The 13362-nt window shown below is 40.5% G+C and overlaps 1 pseudogene; it reads left to right on the forward strand.

Moving 5' to 3' along the window:
• The first annotated feature begins 10611 nt into the window (after positions 1–10611).
• LOC136766972 (protein BTG3-like) lies at positions 10612–13158 on the forward strand (annotated as a pseudogene).
• Positions 13159–13362: the final 204 nt, after the last annotated feature.

Consider the following 13362-nt stretch of genomic DNA (forward strand, 5'->3'; position numbering starts at 1 on the left):
TGCTGATAAAAGCATAGGTTTGAGAACTGATCCCTGTGTACTCCCAAGCTACTTTCTTGTCTTAGCCAACCTCCTATTGTTGATCAATTCAAATCTATGAAGAGTAATCAGAGCATTTTGACCTATGAAACACAACACATGATGTAATTCTAAACAAATGTATTGCTGCAACTCTGTTGTCAGCTGAGATCCTACAGGGGAACATGCTGGACACCAGCAAAGTTTCCTTGTAATTAAAACAGAAGCCCCACTTTGGTGACAGCCACACATGATCTTTATCTTTATGTAACACTGCTTCTTTTCATATACAATTGAAAGGGCATGTACTATTCTGAATTGAAAGTAAGTTCACTTCTTGCAATCTAGATCATGACACAATAAAGGTATGCTTGGTACCTGAAGGGCCAAAGGGCTGAGCTCAAAGATCATTCTCAGTGGTTTTATTGCCTGGACTCCAGACAAAAACAGGGGGTTGATATTTCTAGTCATTAGAACATAAGAAAGTTTACAAACGAGAGGAGGCCATTCGACCCATCGTGCTTTGTTTGGTGTCCATTAATAACTAAGTGATCCAAAGATCCTATCCAGTCTATTTTTTAATGTTCCCAAATATTGTGTCCTGTTTTCTGTCTTTAATGCCTAAAAGTCCAATTTCCATCTGTATCCCTGGGTCCATGTGTTCCTACTGATCTGGAGAAGCTCCTCTGGTTTGATGTGGTCAATGCCTTTCATGATTTTGAAGACTCAAATCAAGTACCTGCGTAGTCTCCTCTGTTCCAGGGTGAAAAGGTTCAGTTCCCTCAGTCTCTCCGAGTAGGACATTACCTTCAAACTTGGAATAAGTCTGGTTGCTCTCCTCTGAACTGCCTCTAGAGCAGCGATATCTTTCTTGAAGTGTGGAGCCCAGAACTGTACACAGTATTCCAGATGAGCTCTAACTAGTGCATTGTACAGTCTGAACATTACTGCCCTTGTTCTCAATTCTACACTATATATACCCTAACATTCCGTTTGCCTTTTTTATTGCTTCCCACATTGGATGGAGAAAGTGAGGAGTCCACATATACTCCTAGATCTTTCTCATGCATTACTTCATCTAGTTCTATTCCTCCCATAGTGTAATTATAGTGGACATTTTTGTTACCTGCATGTAATACCTTGCACTTGTCTACATTGAATTTCATCTGCCAGGTGTCGGCCCACAACAGAATATTATCTAAGTCCCTTTGAATTGCCTGTACTGCCGAGACTGTATCTGCTGAGCCACCTATTTTAGTATCATCAGCAAATTTGACAAGTTTGCTAAATATCGAACTATGCTAACTAATATAGTCCCTGTGGAACTCCACTAACAGCCTCACTCCAGTTAGAAGCAACTCCTCTAATCGACACCCTCTGTTTCCTATACATCAACCAGTTCATAACCCATCTACTTACATTATTTATTTATTTATTTATTTATTTATTAGCAGATGCCCTTATCCAGGGCGACCTACAAAATATAAGCACAGTACAAAGTGCAAAAATACAGTTCAGTACAAGGCATAAAACATTACAAATTCAAATTTACATAATACAGTGCAATTCAAAGCATAATACATTCTACAAATTCCAATTTACACAAGTTAATACAATATGAGGTCTTACATCCTGGATTGTAAAAGCTTAGTGCAGACAAGATGTTAGGTCACAGTCAAGGGCAAAGGGAAAGGGAGCATAGGGGAAATCAAAATAATACAAGTACTAGTAACGCAAGGCAAGAAGTATGATAAAATGTTGTAAAGTGCTACCTTACAGTAGAGTAAAGGACTAAATTACAAGTACTGTCTGAAAAGATGTGTCTTGAGTAAACGCCGGAAAGAAGTTCAAGGACGTTTGTGATTTTCAGTGTGAACTTTTCCACCATCCTTTTCAGGCTATTCTGGCATTTTCCTGTATTTTCTCAGACTACCTACTATCTACTTAAGGCTAAGATTACATCACATTCTTGATCTTACTGACTGAGCATGAAGCTTGATGGCACAATTGCGAAAATAGAAGAAGCCTGTAGCAAACATGTCATCTAGTGATTTGGCCAGAATCTATAATTGGCAACGTGGGTAAAGTTTAACTTCAATCCAGGCTCTTCTTCCTCTTTTCACTCTTGGCTTTAAATGATAAGCAGGGCCTGTATGCAATATAGTATGTAATTATTTGACAATGCTGAAATAGCATTTATAATAAGATAACATTATAATACAGCTGTATAATGTAGCTTACAGTGCTTAGTATACAGTTTATATAGTCATCTTTAATGCATTTTGGTAATGGTAACATGGCCAACCACAAATCAGTTTTGTCACTTCAGTGTTATAAATAAAAAAATATATAAATGTCTTTCTGAGGTCAAAACTGTAACCTAAAATAAAATGTTTCCTATTGCTAGTAAATAACATACCCCTGATATACGATCAAGGTAGAAGAGCAAGATTTTGTTTTCCTCTGATAATCCAAACCAAACCAAAATGTCTACTTGATACTATTTCCCCAAGCTTTCAACTATGCTGTTGTCCTATTATTAAATAGTAATAAAGATGATTAATAAATAGAAAAAAAATTAATTAAGAAACTGGCCTAGTAGTACTAGTAGTACTAGTAGTGGATTTAAGAGAGAGAGAGTGAGAGAGGGAGAGAGAGAGAAAGAGTAATGTTAATATTATATTTCTGAGACTCCAGTTAACTCCCTAGAAAAAGAGTCATTGAGAAAGAACAACAAAGAACATATTTGGGTAAAGTATTAACACATTTAGAACACTCAGAAACCTTACATTATATTTATTATGTGCTTATTTTGTTTACAGGAGGTGAAACGCATACTGTGAGGTACTGAGGTAAATGGAAATGCAGCCCTTCTTAATGGTGGCAGTGTTATGTCAGTATGTGAATTGGGCTGCGGCAAGAGGGTGTTATCCTTTGCCCTGAATGTATGTTACAAACCCTGAAGTACTTTGTTACAATGTTGAGAACGCAGTTGGAATAATCATGTATAAAGTCAGGGAACTGAAGCTTGTTTGTTTCTTAAATATCTTATTTTGTTAATGGTGAAATCCAAGACATGTAACATGACTTTTGTTTTCACCACCAAACATCCTAAGGAAAAATGTTAATTTACCATTTTAGAAGCAAATGCACTCCCAAAGCTTGAGCTCGCTGGTCTCTCCTTCCGTTTTATCGCCACCTGCTGTCCATTCATTATTAGAACACAGTCGTTAAACAAGCTTCCACTTAGCTGCACCCAGTCTACAACACCACACACATTTTTTTTTGGGTGGTCATTTTATGAGTTTATGATTATGATGATTGGAGTTCTTATACCAAACAGTGTCCCAGCAGATGTCTCACTCTATAGATACTACTGTAGATCCCTATTCCAAATAGTCACGTCTTATAAGAAGCCCTTAATAGATTAACATAAATTCTTGAAACCACCCCTTTCATCTAACTTCACAAGTCCCCTCCCCCCAAGAGTAATTTCAGGTAAACAAGAATGAAACACTGTTGGTAATAGTAGTAAATTGTAGTAGATCAGGTTGTATTAAGAGTCATCTGAAAATTGGGTGAGTAACCGAACCGAAATGTCCAAGCCACCATTAGCCCAGAAGGTCACATTAGTCCCCCTGGAATTAAACATTTAATTAATGACTGAATAACATGGTATCAGAACATGTAACTGCATGAAAAGCATGAATCTCTTTCTAGTTAAAGTATAATACTTAGACATACAGTGAGGGAAAAAAGTATTTGATCCCCTGCTGATTTTGTACGTTTGCCCACTGACAAAGAAATGATCAGTCTATAATTTTAATGCTAGGTGTATTTTAACAGTGAGAGACAGAATAACAACAACAAAATCCAGAACAACGCATTTCAAAAAAGTTATAAATTGATTTGCATGTTAATGAGGGAAATAAGTATTTGATCCCCTATCAATCAGCAAGATTTCTGGCTCCCAGGTGTCTTTTATACAGGTAACAAGCTGAGATTAGGAGCACTCTCTTAAAGGGAGTGCTCCTAATCTCAGCTCGTTACCTGTATAAAAGACACCAGTCCACAGAAGCAATCAATCAATCAGATTCCAAACTCTCCACCATGGCCAAGACCAAAGAGTTGTCCAAAGATGTCAGGGACAAGATTGTAGACCTACACAAGGCTGGAATGGGCTACAAGACCATCGCCAAGCAGCTTGGTGAGAAGGTGACAACAGCTGGTGCGATTATTAGCAAATGGAAGAAACACAAAATAACTGTCAGTCTCCCTCGGTCTGGGGCTCCATGCAAGATCTCACCTCGTGGAGTTTCAATGATCATGAGAACGGTGAGGAATCAGCCCAGAACTACACGGGAGGATCTTGTTAACGATCTCAAGGCAGCTGGGACCATAGTCACCTAGAAAACAATTGGTAACACACTACGCCGTGAAGGACTGAAATCCTGCAGCGCCCGCAAGGTCCCCCTGCTCAAGAAAGCACATGTACAGGCCCGTCTGAAGTTTGCCAGTGAACATCTGAATGATTCAGAGGAGAACTGGGTGAAAGTGTTGTGGTCAGATGAGACCAAAATCGAGCTCTTTGGCATCAACTCAACTCGCTGTGTTTAGCGGAGGAGGAATGCTGCCTATGACCCCAAGAACACCATCCCCACCATCAAGCATGGAGGTGGAAACATTATGCTTTGGGGGTGTTTTTCTGCTAAGGGGACAGGACAACTGCACCATATCAAAGGGACGATGGACGAGGCCATGTACCGTCAAATCTTGGGTGAGAACCTCCTTCCCTCAGCCAGGGCATTGAAAATGGGTCGTGGATGGGTATTCCAGCATGACAATGACCCAAAACACACAGCCAAGGCAACAAAGGAGTGGCTCAAGAAGAAGCACATTAAGGTCCTGGAGTGGCCTAGCCAGTCTCCAGACCTTAATCCCATAGAAAATCTGTGGAGGAAGCTGAAGGTTCCAGATGCCAAACGTCAGCCTCGAAACCTTAATGACTTGGAGAGGATCTGCAAAGAGGAGTGGGACAAAATCCCTCCTGAGATGTGTGCAAACCTGGTGGCCAACTACAAGAAACGTCTGACCTCTGTGATTGCCAACAAGGGTTTTGCCACCAAGTACTAAGTCGAAGGGGTCAAATACTTATTTCCCTCATTAACATGCAAATCAATGTATAACTTTTTTGAAATGCGTTCTTCTGGATTTTTTTGTTGTTATTCTGTCTCTCACTGTTAAAATACACCTACCATTAAAATTATAGACTGATCATTTCTTTGTCAGTGGCAAAACATACAAAATCAGCAGGGGATCAAATACATTTTTCCCTCACTGTATATAGTGTATCTATGGTTACCTGGCCCCAGTATAGAGCAGTGAGTCTTTATGGTTACCTGGTCCCAGTATAGAACAGTGTGTCTCTATGGTTACCTATGTAGTTCCCACAGTACATTACAGTGAATCTCTATGGTTACTGAAGAGACGGTATTAATGTTTTATATAGACTGTATAATGTTTTGTATTAATAATAGTATGCAGACAGAGCAAATTAGATTTATCGAGCTAGCGACAGGCAGTTGTTCAGGGCATACCCCCTAGACATTCTTCTCTCCACTTTGATTTCTGTTAAGGAACACCCAAACAGATAAATAGCCCACAGTTACAAGTTTGCTTAGTGTTTGTTTGTGGTTTCCTGTTCTTCTCTCAAGGCTGAAGATGTTACATTATAATGATTGATTACCTCATTGTCCACTGTTAAAGAAAACTGTGAGATTGGGCAGTTTGTATTTCATAACAGGAAAGCACCTGCTTCCATGATGACCCCCCTCCCCAGGAAGATTACAAGGGTCAGAGACCTGACCTCAAGACAACACTTTGGGAAACCTGTTACTGGACCCTGCCTACAGAACCACATGTCATAGTTTGTATAAAAGCTATTAACTTCTGCTGTTCAGAGAGAAACTCTGCTCAGGTGGAGAGCTTCCATGTCAGGGCCTCTCAGGCCTGGCATGTGAAATAAATATATTTATCTTCTGTGTATCAAGACTGGGTTCTTCAGTTACCTGGTCCCAGTAAAGATCAGTGTGTCTCTATGGTTACTGATGTAGTAACCCCAGTACAGAACACTGTGTCTCTATGGTTACCTGGTCCCAGTATAGAACAGTGTGTCTCTATGGTTAGCAACATAGTAGACCCAGCTGTGTTAGTATGGTTACCTATGTAGTAGGCCCAATATAGAACAGTGTGTCACTAAGGTTGCCTGGTCCCAGTATACAACAGTGTGTCTCTATGGTTACCTATGTAGTAACCCCAGTATAGAAAAGTGTCTCTATGGTTACCTATGTAGTAGGCCAGTATAGAACAGTATGTGTCTATAGTTGCCTATGTAGGAGCCCCAGTATAGAACACTGAGTCTCTATGGCTACCTAGTTCCAGTATAGGAAAGTGTGTCTCCATGGTTACCTATGTAGAAGCCCCAGTATAGACCAGTGTGTCTCCATGGTTACCTAGTCCCAGTATAGAATAGTGTGTCTCTATGGTTACCTATGTAGTATCCCCAGTATAGAACAGTGTGTCTCTATAGTTACTTATAAGAAACATAATAAAAAACATGAGAAAGCTTACAAACGAGAGGAGGCCATTCAATCCATCGTGCTCATTTGGTGTCCATTAATAACTAAGTGATCCAAGGATCCTATCCAGCCTGTTTTTAAATGTTCCCAAATTTTCAACATCAACCACATTGTTGGGGAGTTTGTTCCAGATTGTGACTACTCTCTGTGTAAAGAAGTGTCTCCTGTTTTCCGTTTTGAATGCCTTGAAGCCCAATTTCCATTTGTGTCCCCAGGTGCGCATGTCCCTGCTGATCTGGAAAGGCTCCTCTGGTTTGATGTGGTCGATGCCTTTCATGATTTTGAAGACTTGGATCAAGTCCCCACGTAGTCTCCTCTGTTCCAGGGTGAAAAGGTTCAGTTCCCTCAGTCTCTCCGAGGAGGACATTCCCTTCAGACCTGGAATAAGTCTGGTTGCTCTCCTCTGAACTGCCTCTAGAGCAGCAATATCCTTCTTGAAGTGTGGTGCCCAGAACTGTACACAGTATTCCAGATGAGGTCTAACTAGTGCATTGTACAGTCTGAACATTACTTCCCTTGTTTTAAATTCTACACTTTTGACAATATACACTAACATCCTGTTTGACTTTTTTTATTGCTTCCCCACACTGTTTGGATGGAGAAAGTGAGGAGTCCACATAGACTCCTATGTCTTTCTGATGCGATACTTAATCTAGTTCTATTCCTCCCATAGTGTAATTATAATGGACATTTTTGTTACCTGCATGTATTACCTTGCACTTGTCCACATTGAATTTCATCTGCCAGGTGTCGGCCCACAACTGATTATTATCTAAGTCCCTTTGAATAGCCTGTGCTGCCGAGACTGTATCTGCTGAGCCACCTATTTTAGTATCATCAGCAAATTTGACAAGTTTGCTATCTATCCCAGAGTCCAGATCATTAATATAAATTAGAAAAAGCAAAGGCCCTAGTACTGATCCCTGTGGAATTCCACTAACAACCTCACTCCAGTTAGAAGCAACTCCTCTAATCGACACCCTCTGTTTCCTATACATCAACCAGTTCATAATCCATCTACTTACATTACCCTGAATGCCTACAGTTTCCAATTTGAGGATCAGTCTTTGGTGTGGAACCTTATCAAAAGCTTTTTTTAAATCTAAGTTATATCATATCATATGCTTTCACCTGATCTACAGCTGCAGTTGCATGTTCAAAAAATTCAAATAAATTAGTAAGACATGATCTGCCTCGTCTAAACCCATGTTGACTATCTCCAAGAATATGGTTTTCATTAAGATGCTGCTCTATTTTCTGTCTAATAATTTTTTCCAACATTTTACAAGTGATGCAGGTGAGGTGTAATTTCCTGGCTCAGTTTTGTTCCCTTTCTTGTGGACTGGTATGACATTTGCCGTCTTCCAGTCAGTTGGCACATCCCCTGTTCTAAGTGTCATTTGGAATATTTGAGTTAGCGGCCTATAAATAATTTCCCTAATTCCCTAAGTACTGTTTGAAATATACCATCTGGCCCAGGTGATTTGTTTGTTTTTAATTCTGCTAATCCCTTTAGTACCTCCTCCTCATTTATCCTGATCTCTCTTAGGATTTTCCTGGAATGATTGTTAACCTGTGGCATGTTATCTGTCTTTTCTTTTGTAAAAACCTCTGTGAAATACTCATTTAGAAAATTTGCCACATCTTGTTCATTTTCCAAGATACTTCAATTTTTGCCCTTTAGCTGTTTAACTTTCTCCTTTATTGACCTCTTGCTGTTGTAATATTGAAAAAAGCTCTTTGCATTAGTTTTAGCTCCAAGAGCTATGTTTCTTTCTATTTTCCTCTTTGCTTTCCTGATCCCTTTCTTAAGATCTCTGTGCAGCTCAACATATTCTATATATTTTGTTTTGTCTCCATCCCTTTTGTATGCGCTATACAACATTTTCTTTCTCTAACACTAACAATAAGTCCTATATATAATGGAATTACTTTCTTACTCCATTTACCATACTATTCATGTTTCTATAAACACATGCTTTTTATATTATCACCGGTGTATCAGATGTTAAACAATATTCTGCACCTTTTTTTTCCCCTTTTTTTTTCTTAGTAGGTCAAACCTACACTGCAGTTTACAAACACAACGCCGAACTTTTGTCTGCAGGAACCCCAAACAGGAAAACACAGTCCTGTTTCTTAACAAACAATAAAACAGTCAGGTCTGTGGTACCCTAAAAAACTGTTTCTTTACAAGTGAGAAAACAGTCAAGCTTGGAGAAACAAAACAGGAAAATAATTCCTGCCTCAAGTACTTGGTATAAGGCAAGCAACAACTTTAATTTAAACAATGGATCGCGTTTCCTGATCGTCAGAGGGCCAGGCGAGCAGACAAGTGATAGCAAAGCACAGCAGTAGGGAATTTAAAAGGCTCCCTTACCTTATTTTGCTGGCGCAGCTTTGCTGGTCACTGGTCTGGCCCACTCCGGTCCTCTCCATCAGGGTTAGCGATCCTGTCTGTGTACGCCAGGTAATGTGGAATAAACTCTGGTCTTCAATCAGGTTGGAGCATCCGTTGCAATGCCTTTATTATACGCAGCGTGGAGAGGAACAGTGAATCAAGAAGATTACTATGTTATCTTAAAAGCTAGCTAAGCAGAATATATATCATTATAGGTAATAGTTCATAGGTCAATACATGGATTAGGAAGCAGACACTTAAATCATACTGTTTGACATTGTCTCCAAGATGGTCTTTGTAAATAACAAACAGAGATCAAACTACCTTCTAGCCTGACCCTTGGCTTGACTTTAAGAATACACAAAGTAAAACATTTGTGAGAGAGGAATTTCTAGCTTTACTTGAACATTACCTATTTGGTATCCACAGTATAAAAGAGTGTGTCTCTATGGTTACCTATGTAGAAGCCCCAGTATTGAACAGTGTGTCTTTATGGTTACCTATGCAGTAACCCCAGTGTGACTCTATTATCTAATTATCTGTAGATATGCAGGCATTTTTTTTGCATACTTCTATTAAACCATTTTGGCCAATAGCACAGCGGATGCAATTTCTTTCTTCATCTTCCACTATAACCAGCCTAAAGTCAAACTGCTGCAGGGAGAAAGGGGAGAAAAGCAAGCAGGAGGTTAGCACCCCTTCACACAACAGCAAGGTTCACTCCCTTTGTCCTGTCTGTTCTACAAGATTCTAGGATTCTTGATAAGGTGATACTTAAATTCACTTCTTTAACTGAAATTTATAAGTGTACCTTACGCTACATTGGCCTGCCACACCACAGTCAGGAAGGCAAATAAGTGTCAGGAGGTAGTTGTAGGATTACAAAGGCAGCCCTTTTGATCAACACACAGTGATGCGCTGATTTTATGCGTCACAGTTCTCGGCAGCCCATTTGGGAGAGTTCAATGCACGATCAGTCTGTTGACGGAGGAGTTCATATGTGGGCTGTGTGAGTACACCACCAATCACCCTATGAAAACACTGGCATGGCACGCAGAACTCCTGCCCCTGCCTTTTGAAAAGCGGTTTGATCGTTGTGTGGCTCATCCGTTTCAAGGAAGATTAACTTATTTCCAGATGTAAGACAGATGCCATGTGGAATAGAAGTAGCAATAGAACCGAATCCAACATGTATTCACAAATAAACTGTCTTTATACATAAATCTGAAGTAGACGCCCCTGGACTTCCTGTATACTTCATACTAAATGATAAAGGCGCCTCGTTATCAGTGAACTGTTTTCTGAACTTTTGTATTATTAGTGAGTACTGACTGGTGCTTTGGGGTGCGGTTGTCATTAATCTTTGCGTCAACATGGGCTTTGGGCACAACATGGTACATGTACATGGGGGTGCTGAACCTGCAGCCCCAGGATCTGCACAGACAGGACAAAGGGAGCGAACCTTGCTGTTGTGTGAAGGGGTGCTAACCTCCTGCTTCCTTTTCTCCCCCTTCTTCCTGCAGCAGTTTGACTTTAGGCTAGTTATAGTGGAAGATGAAGAAAGAAATTGCATCCGCTGTGCTATTCCTTTCTAAGCTGATGAGGAAGGTTGAGAAGAAAAAGGTGGAAGAGTTTGCAGAGCAACTGACAACAGCTTTGCAGGAGAAGTTCAGAGGGCACTGGTATCCTGACAACCCTGTCAAGGGCCAGGCGTACAGGTACATCACTGACACAGGCGGACAGAGACGCACACGCACACACACACAAAAACATACACTGACAGGCACACACAACCTGTGGTGAAAGACACTTCTCAGGAGAATTACAGTTTTTTTTTTTTACCATTTCTGTAAAATGTAATATTCACTAAATGCTGTATGTTGAAACCAAAAGCCTATGAATAGGATAATTAAATTATTTGTCTGCTTGAATTCCCTTTGATAAGTAGAAATGAATTTCTTTGTCTGCTGGGCTATCTTGAGGACTTTCGATTGCCATGATAGCATGTCAGCCTTCCCCCGGCAATCACATTCGCTCAGATGTACACTCCAGCGGTCTGTAGATTACATGCCTAGCACCAGGACTGTGTATTCATGGGCCAGTGCTTGCAGAACTGAAACATTTGCCATCATATTACAGAGATCAAATATTTGCTATTAAACATTTTGTCTCTAGCTACAAATATTTATTTTCATCAGTGATGCTTTCCTTCTCATTCCTGTGTTGTCATTTATTTAACATTCAAATTAAAATATGAATATGCTTCAGAAGAAAAAAATACTTGGGCTACTATATTTTCTTTGCTTTGGGGAAAAACTATAATTTAGTTTGATCTTAAATTACGTTTTGAAATTCTCTCTCTCAAATGTTGTTTCTTCAAAGCTTGGAGTCATGATACTTTGAAGCAGGAATTCATGTTATATAGACAACCTACCACACACATTCAAAGTAAGAACACAAATATAGAGAATTCATATTAAGTAAAAAGTTGTAGTAAGTATTCAGTCCCTTTGGTGTGGCAATCCTAAATTAATTCAGATGCACATAGTGACCTTAACAAGCCACACAATTAGTGGAATGGCCTAAATACGTTTTCCAGCTTTCTATAAGCACTGTCAATGTTTTATATTTCTTTACCATATTTCAGCTATTATCATCATGCTTTTCAGAGCTGTCCTGTATGGTCCTCATGACCACATAGATGTTGGGGTTCACATCCCTGTCCTGCAGCTGTAGTGTTCCTCACAAGAGATAAAGACACTTTCCTGAGGGCGGGCTGTCTCTCCCCCAGGTGTATCCATGTGAACAGGTTTTAGTGGGAAGACCCAGAGCTGCGCCGGGCCTGTGAGGAGAGCAGGGTGCTGTACTGCGAGCTAGGCCTGCCATTGGCGCTCACTATGGGTTGAACCTGGAGAGGTGTGGTGCAGGTGAGCATTTCTCTCTCCTTATTTCCCTTTCTTCCTTTTCGCTCTCATCCTTTCTTGTGTTTGGTTTCAGCGCAGGGCACACACCCTGATTTCCAGTGACGAGAAACCATTCTGAACCTGCCATTTTGAACCGTTTTATTTTATGTCTCCAGGTATGGTAAGGACAACGACACTTTTAAAGTGGAGAGTTTCCCCAGCAGCGGCGATGACAATATAGAGGACATAACTAAGGAAGTGACGAGCGCCACAGAGAAGGTGACCTCAGACTACAACTCGGGCTCCTCCTCGGATGAAGAGAGCAGCACCCGGGATACCCAGCAGGCCCCCCCCTGCCACCCCTTCAGCACAGTGTACCAGGTACTGAGCCAGCACTGTCACCAGTCCTCTGGATCCAGCGATAATATCGAGAGCACAGAATTAAAGCAAGAAAAGTTGACAATTAACTACTTTTTCAGAAGCTTAAAAAAGTATATTCATATCAGTTTATTAGTATTTTGGATACAGCTTTCTTTCCTTTTGCTACAAGACAGTGAACTAGATGTTTTACAACATGTACACTGTTAAACAAGTGCTTGACATCTCACAGATCTCCTTGGATAATTGTGAAAGCCTACAGAAGCCCCTGCACTGTCTGTTTTCTAGACAAGTGGCCCGTGTCATTAATGCCGGCTGAACACGGCTGATCGTGGCACAGAGCGCCAGCAATTGTGAAAATGCACATGGTTCACTAAATCGGGTTATGGATCATTTCATCGCTTAGCTGGCTTGCCCTGTGTGATAAATGTCTGAGCTTTTATTGAGATCATGTATTCTACAATTTATGACAGTTGAGCAATAAAATATATAAACTGTTTTGCAGGCGCCTGATTTCGTGTGCCAGCCTGTTCCAGCATGGCAGCAGCTGCCCAGGAATAAATGTGTTCTGTACATAGTGCATCCCCCAGCCACAGTATGGATACCAGTGCCAGGCATGGCAAGGCTGGCCATTTCACCAGGGACAGTGGGCGCCGGCTGGGCCTCAGAGAGGACAGGGCTACTGGGGCACTGCTCAGCATCTGGCCTACTGTTACTAACCATGGCAGCAATGTACCAATGGAGGCAAATGGAGGTTTATGGACAGGAAACAACATCAAGAACCCCCATCATACTTTGGACCAAAAGGTTTTTTGGTTAATCAACTATATAATTGATTAATTATTAATATGACTAATTGTTTGCATTCTATTAAAACTCTTTGCACTTTAAATAAGATGTACTTTTTGTCATTATTATTGAAGTGTGTGTAAATCATGTGAAGAGTCCCAGTGATCCAGAGAGAGCTGGAATTTATTATGAGCAGCTGCACGGAAGATGTCCACTGGAGATTGCCTCTTGAACA

This window comes from Amia ocellicauda, chromosome 13 (genome assembly GCF_036373705.1).
Source record: "Amia ocellicauda isolate fAmiCal2 chromosome 13, fAmiCal2.hap1, whole genome shotgun sequence".
Lineage (NCBI taxonomy): Eukaryota > Metazoa > Chordata > Actinopteri > Amiiformes > Amiidae > Amia > Amia ocellicauda.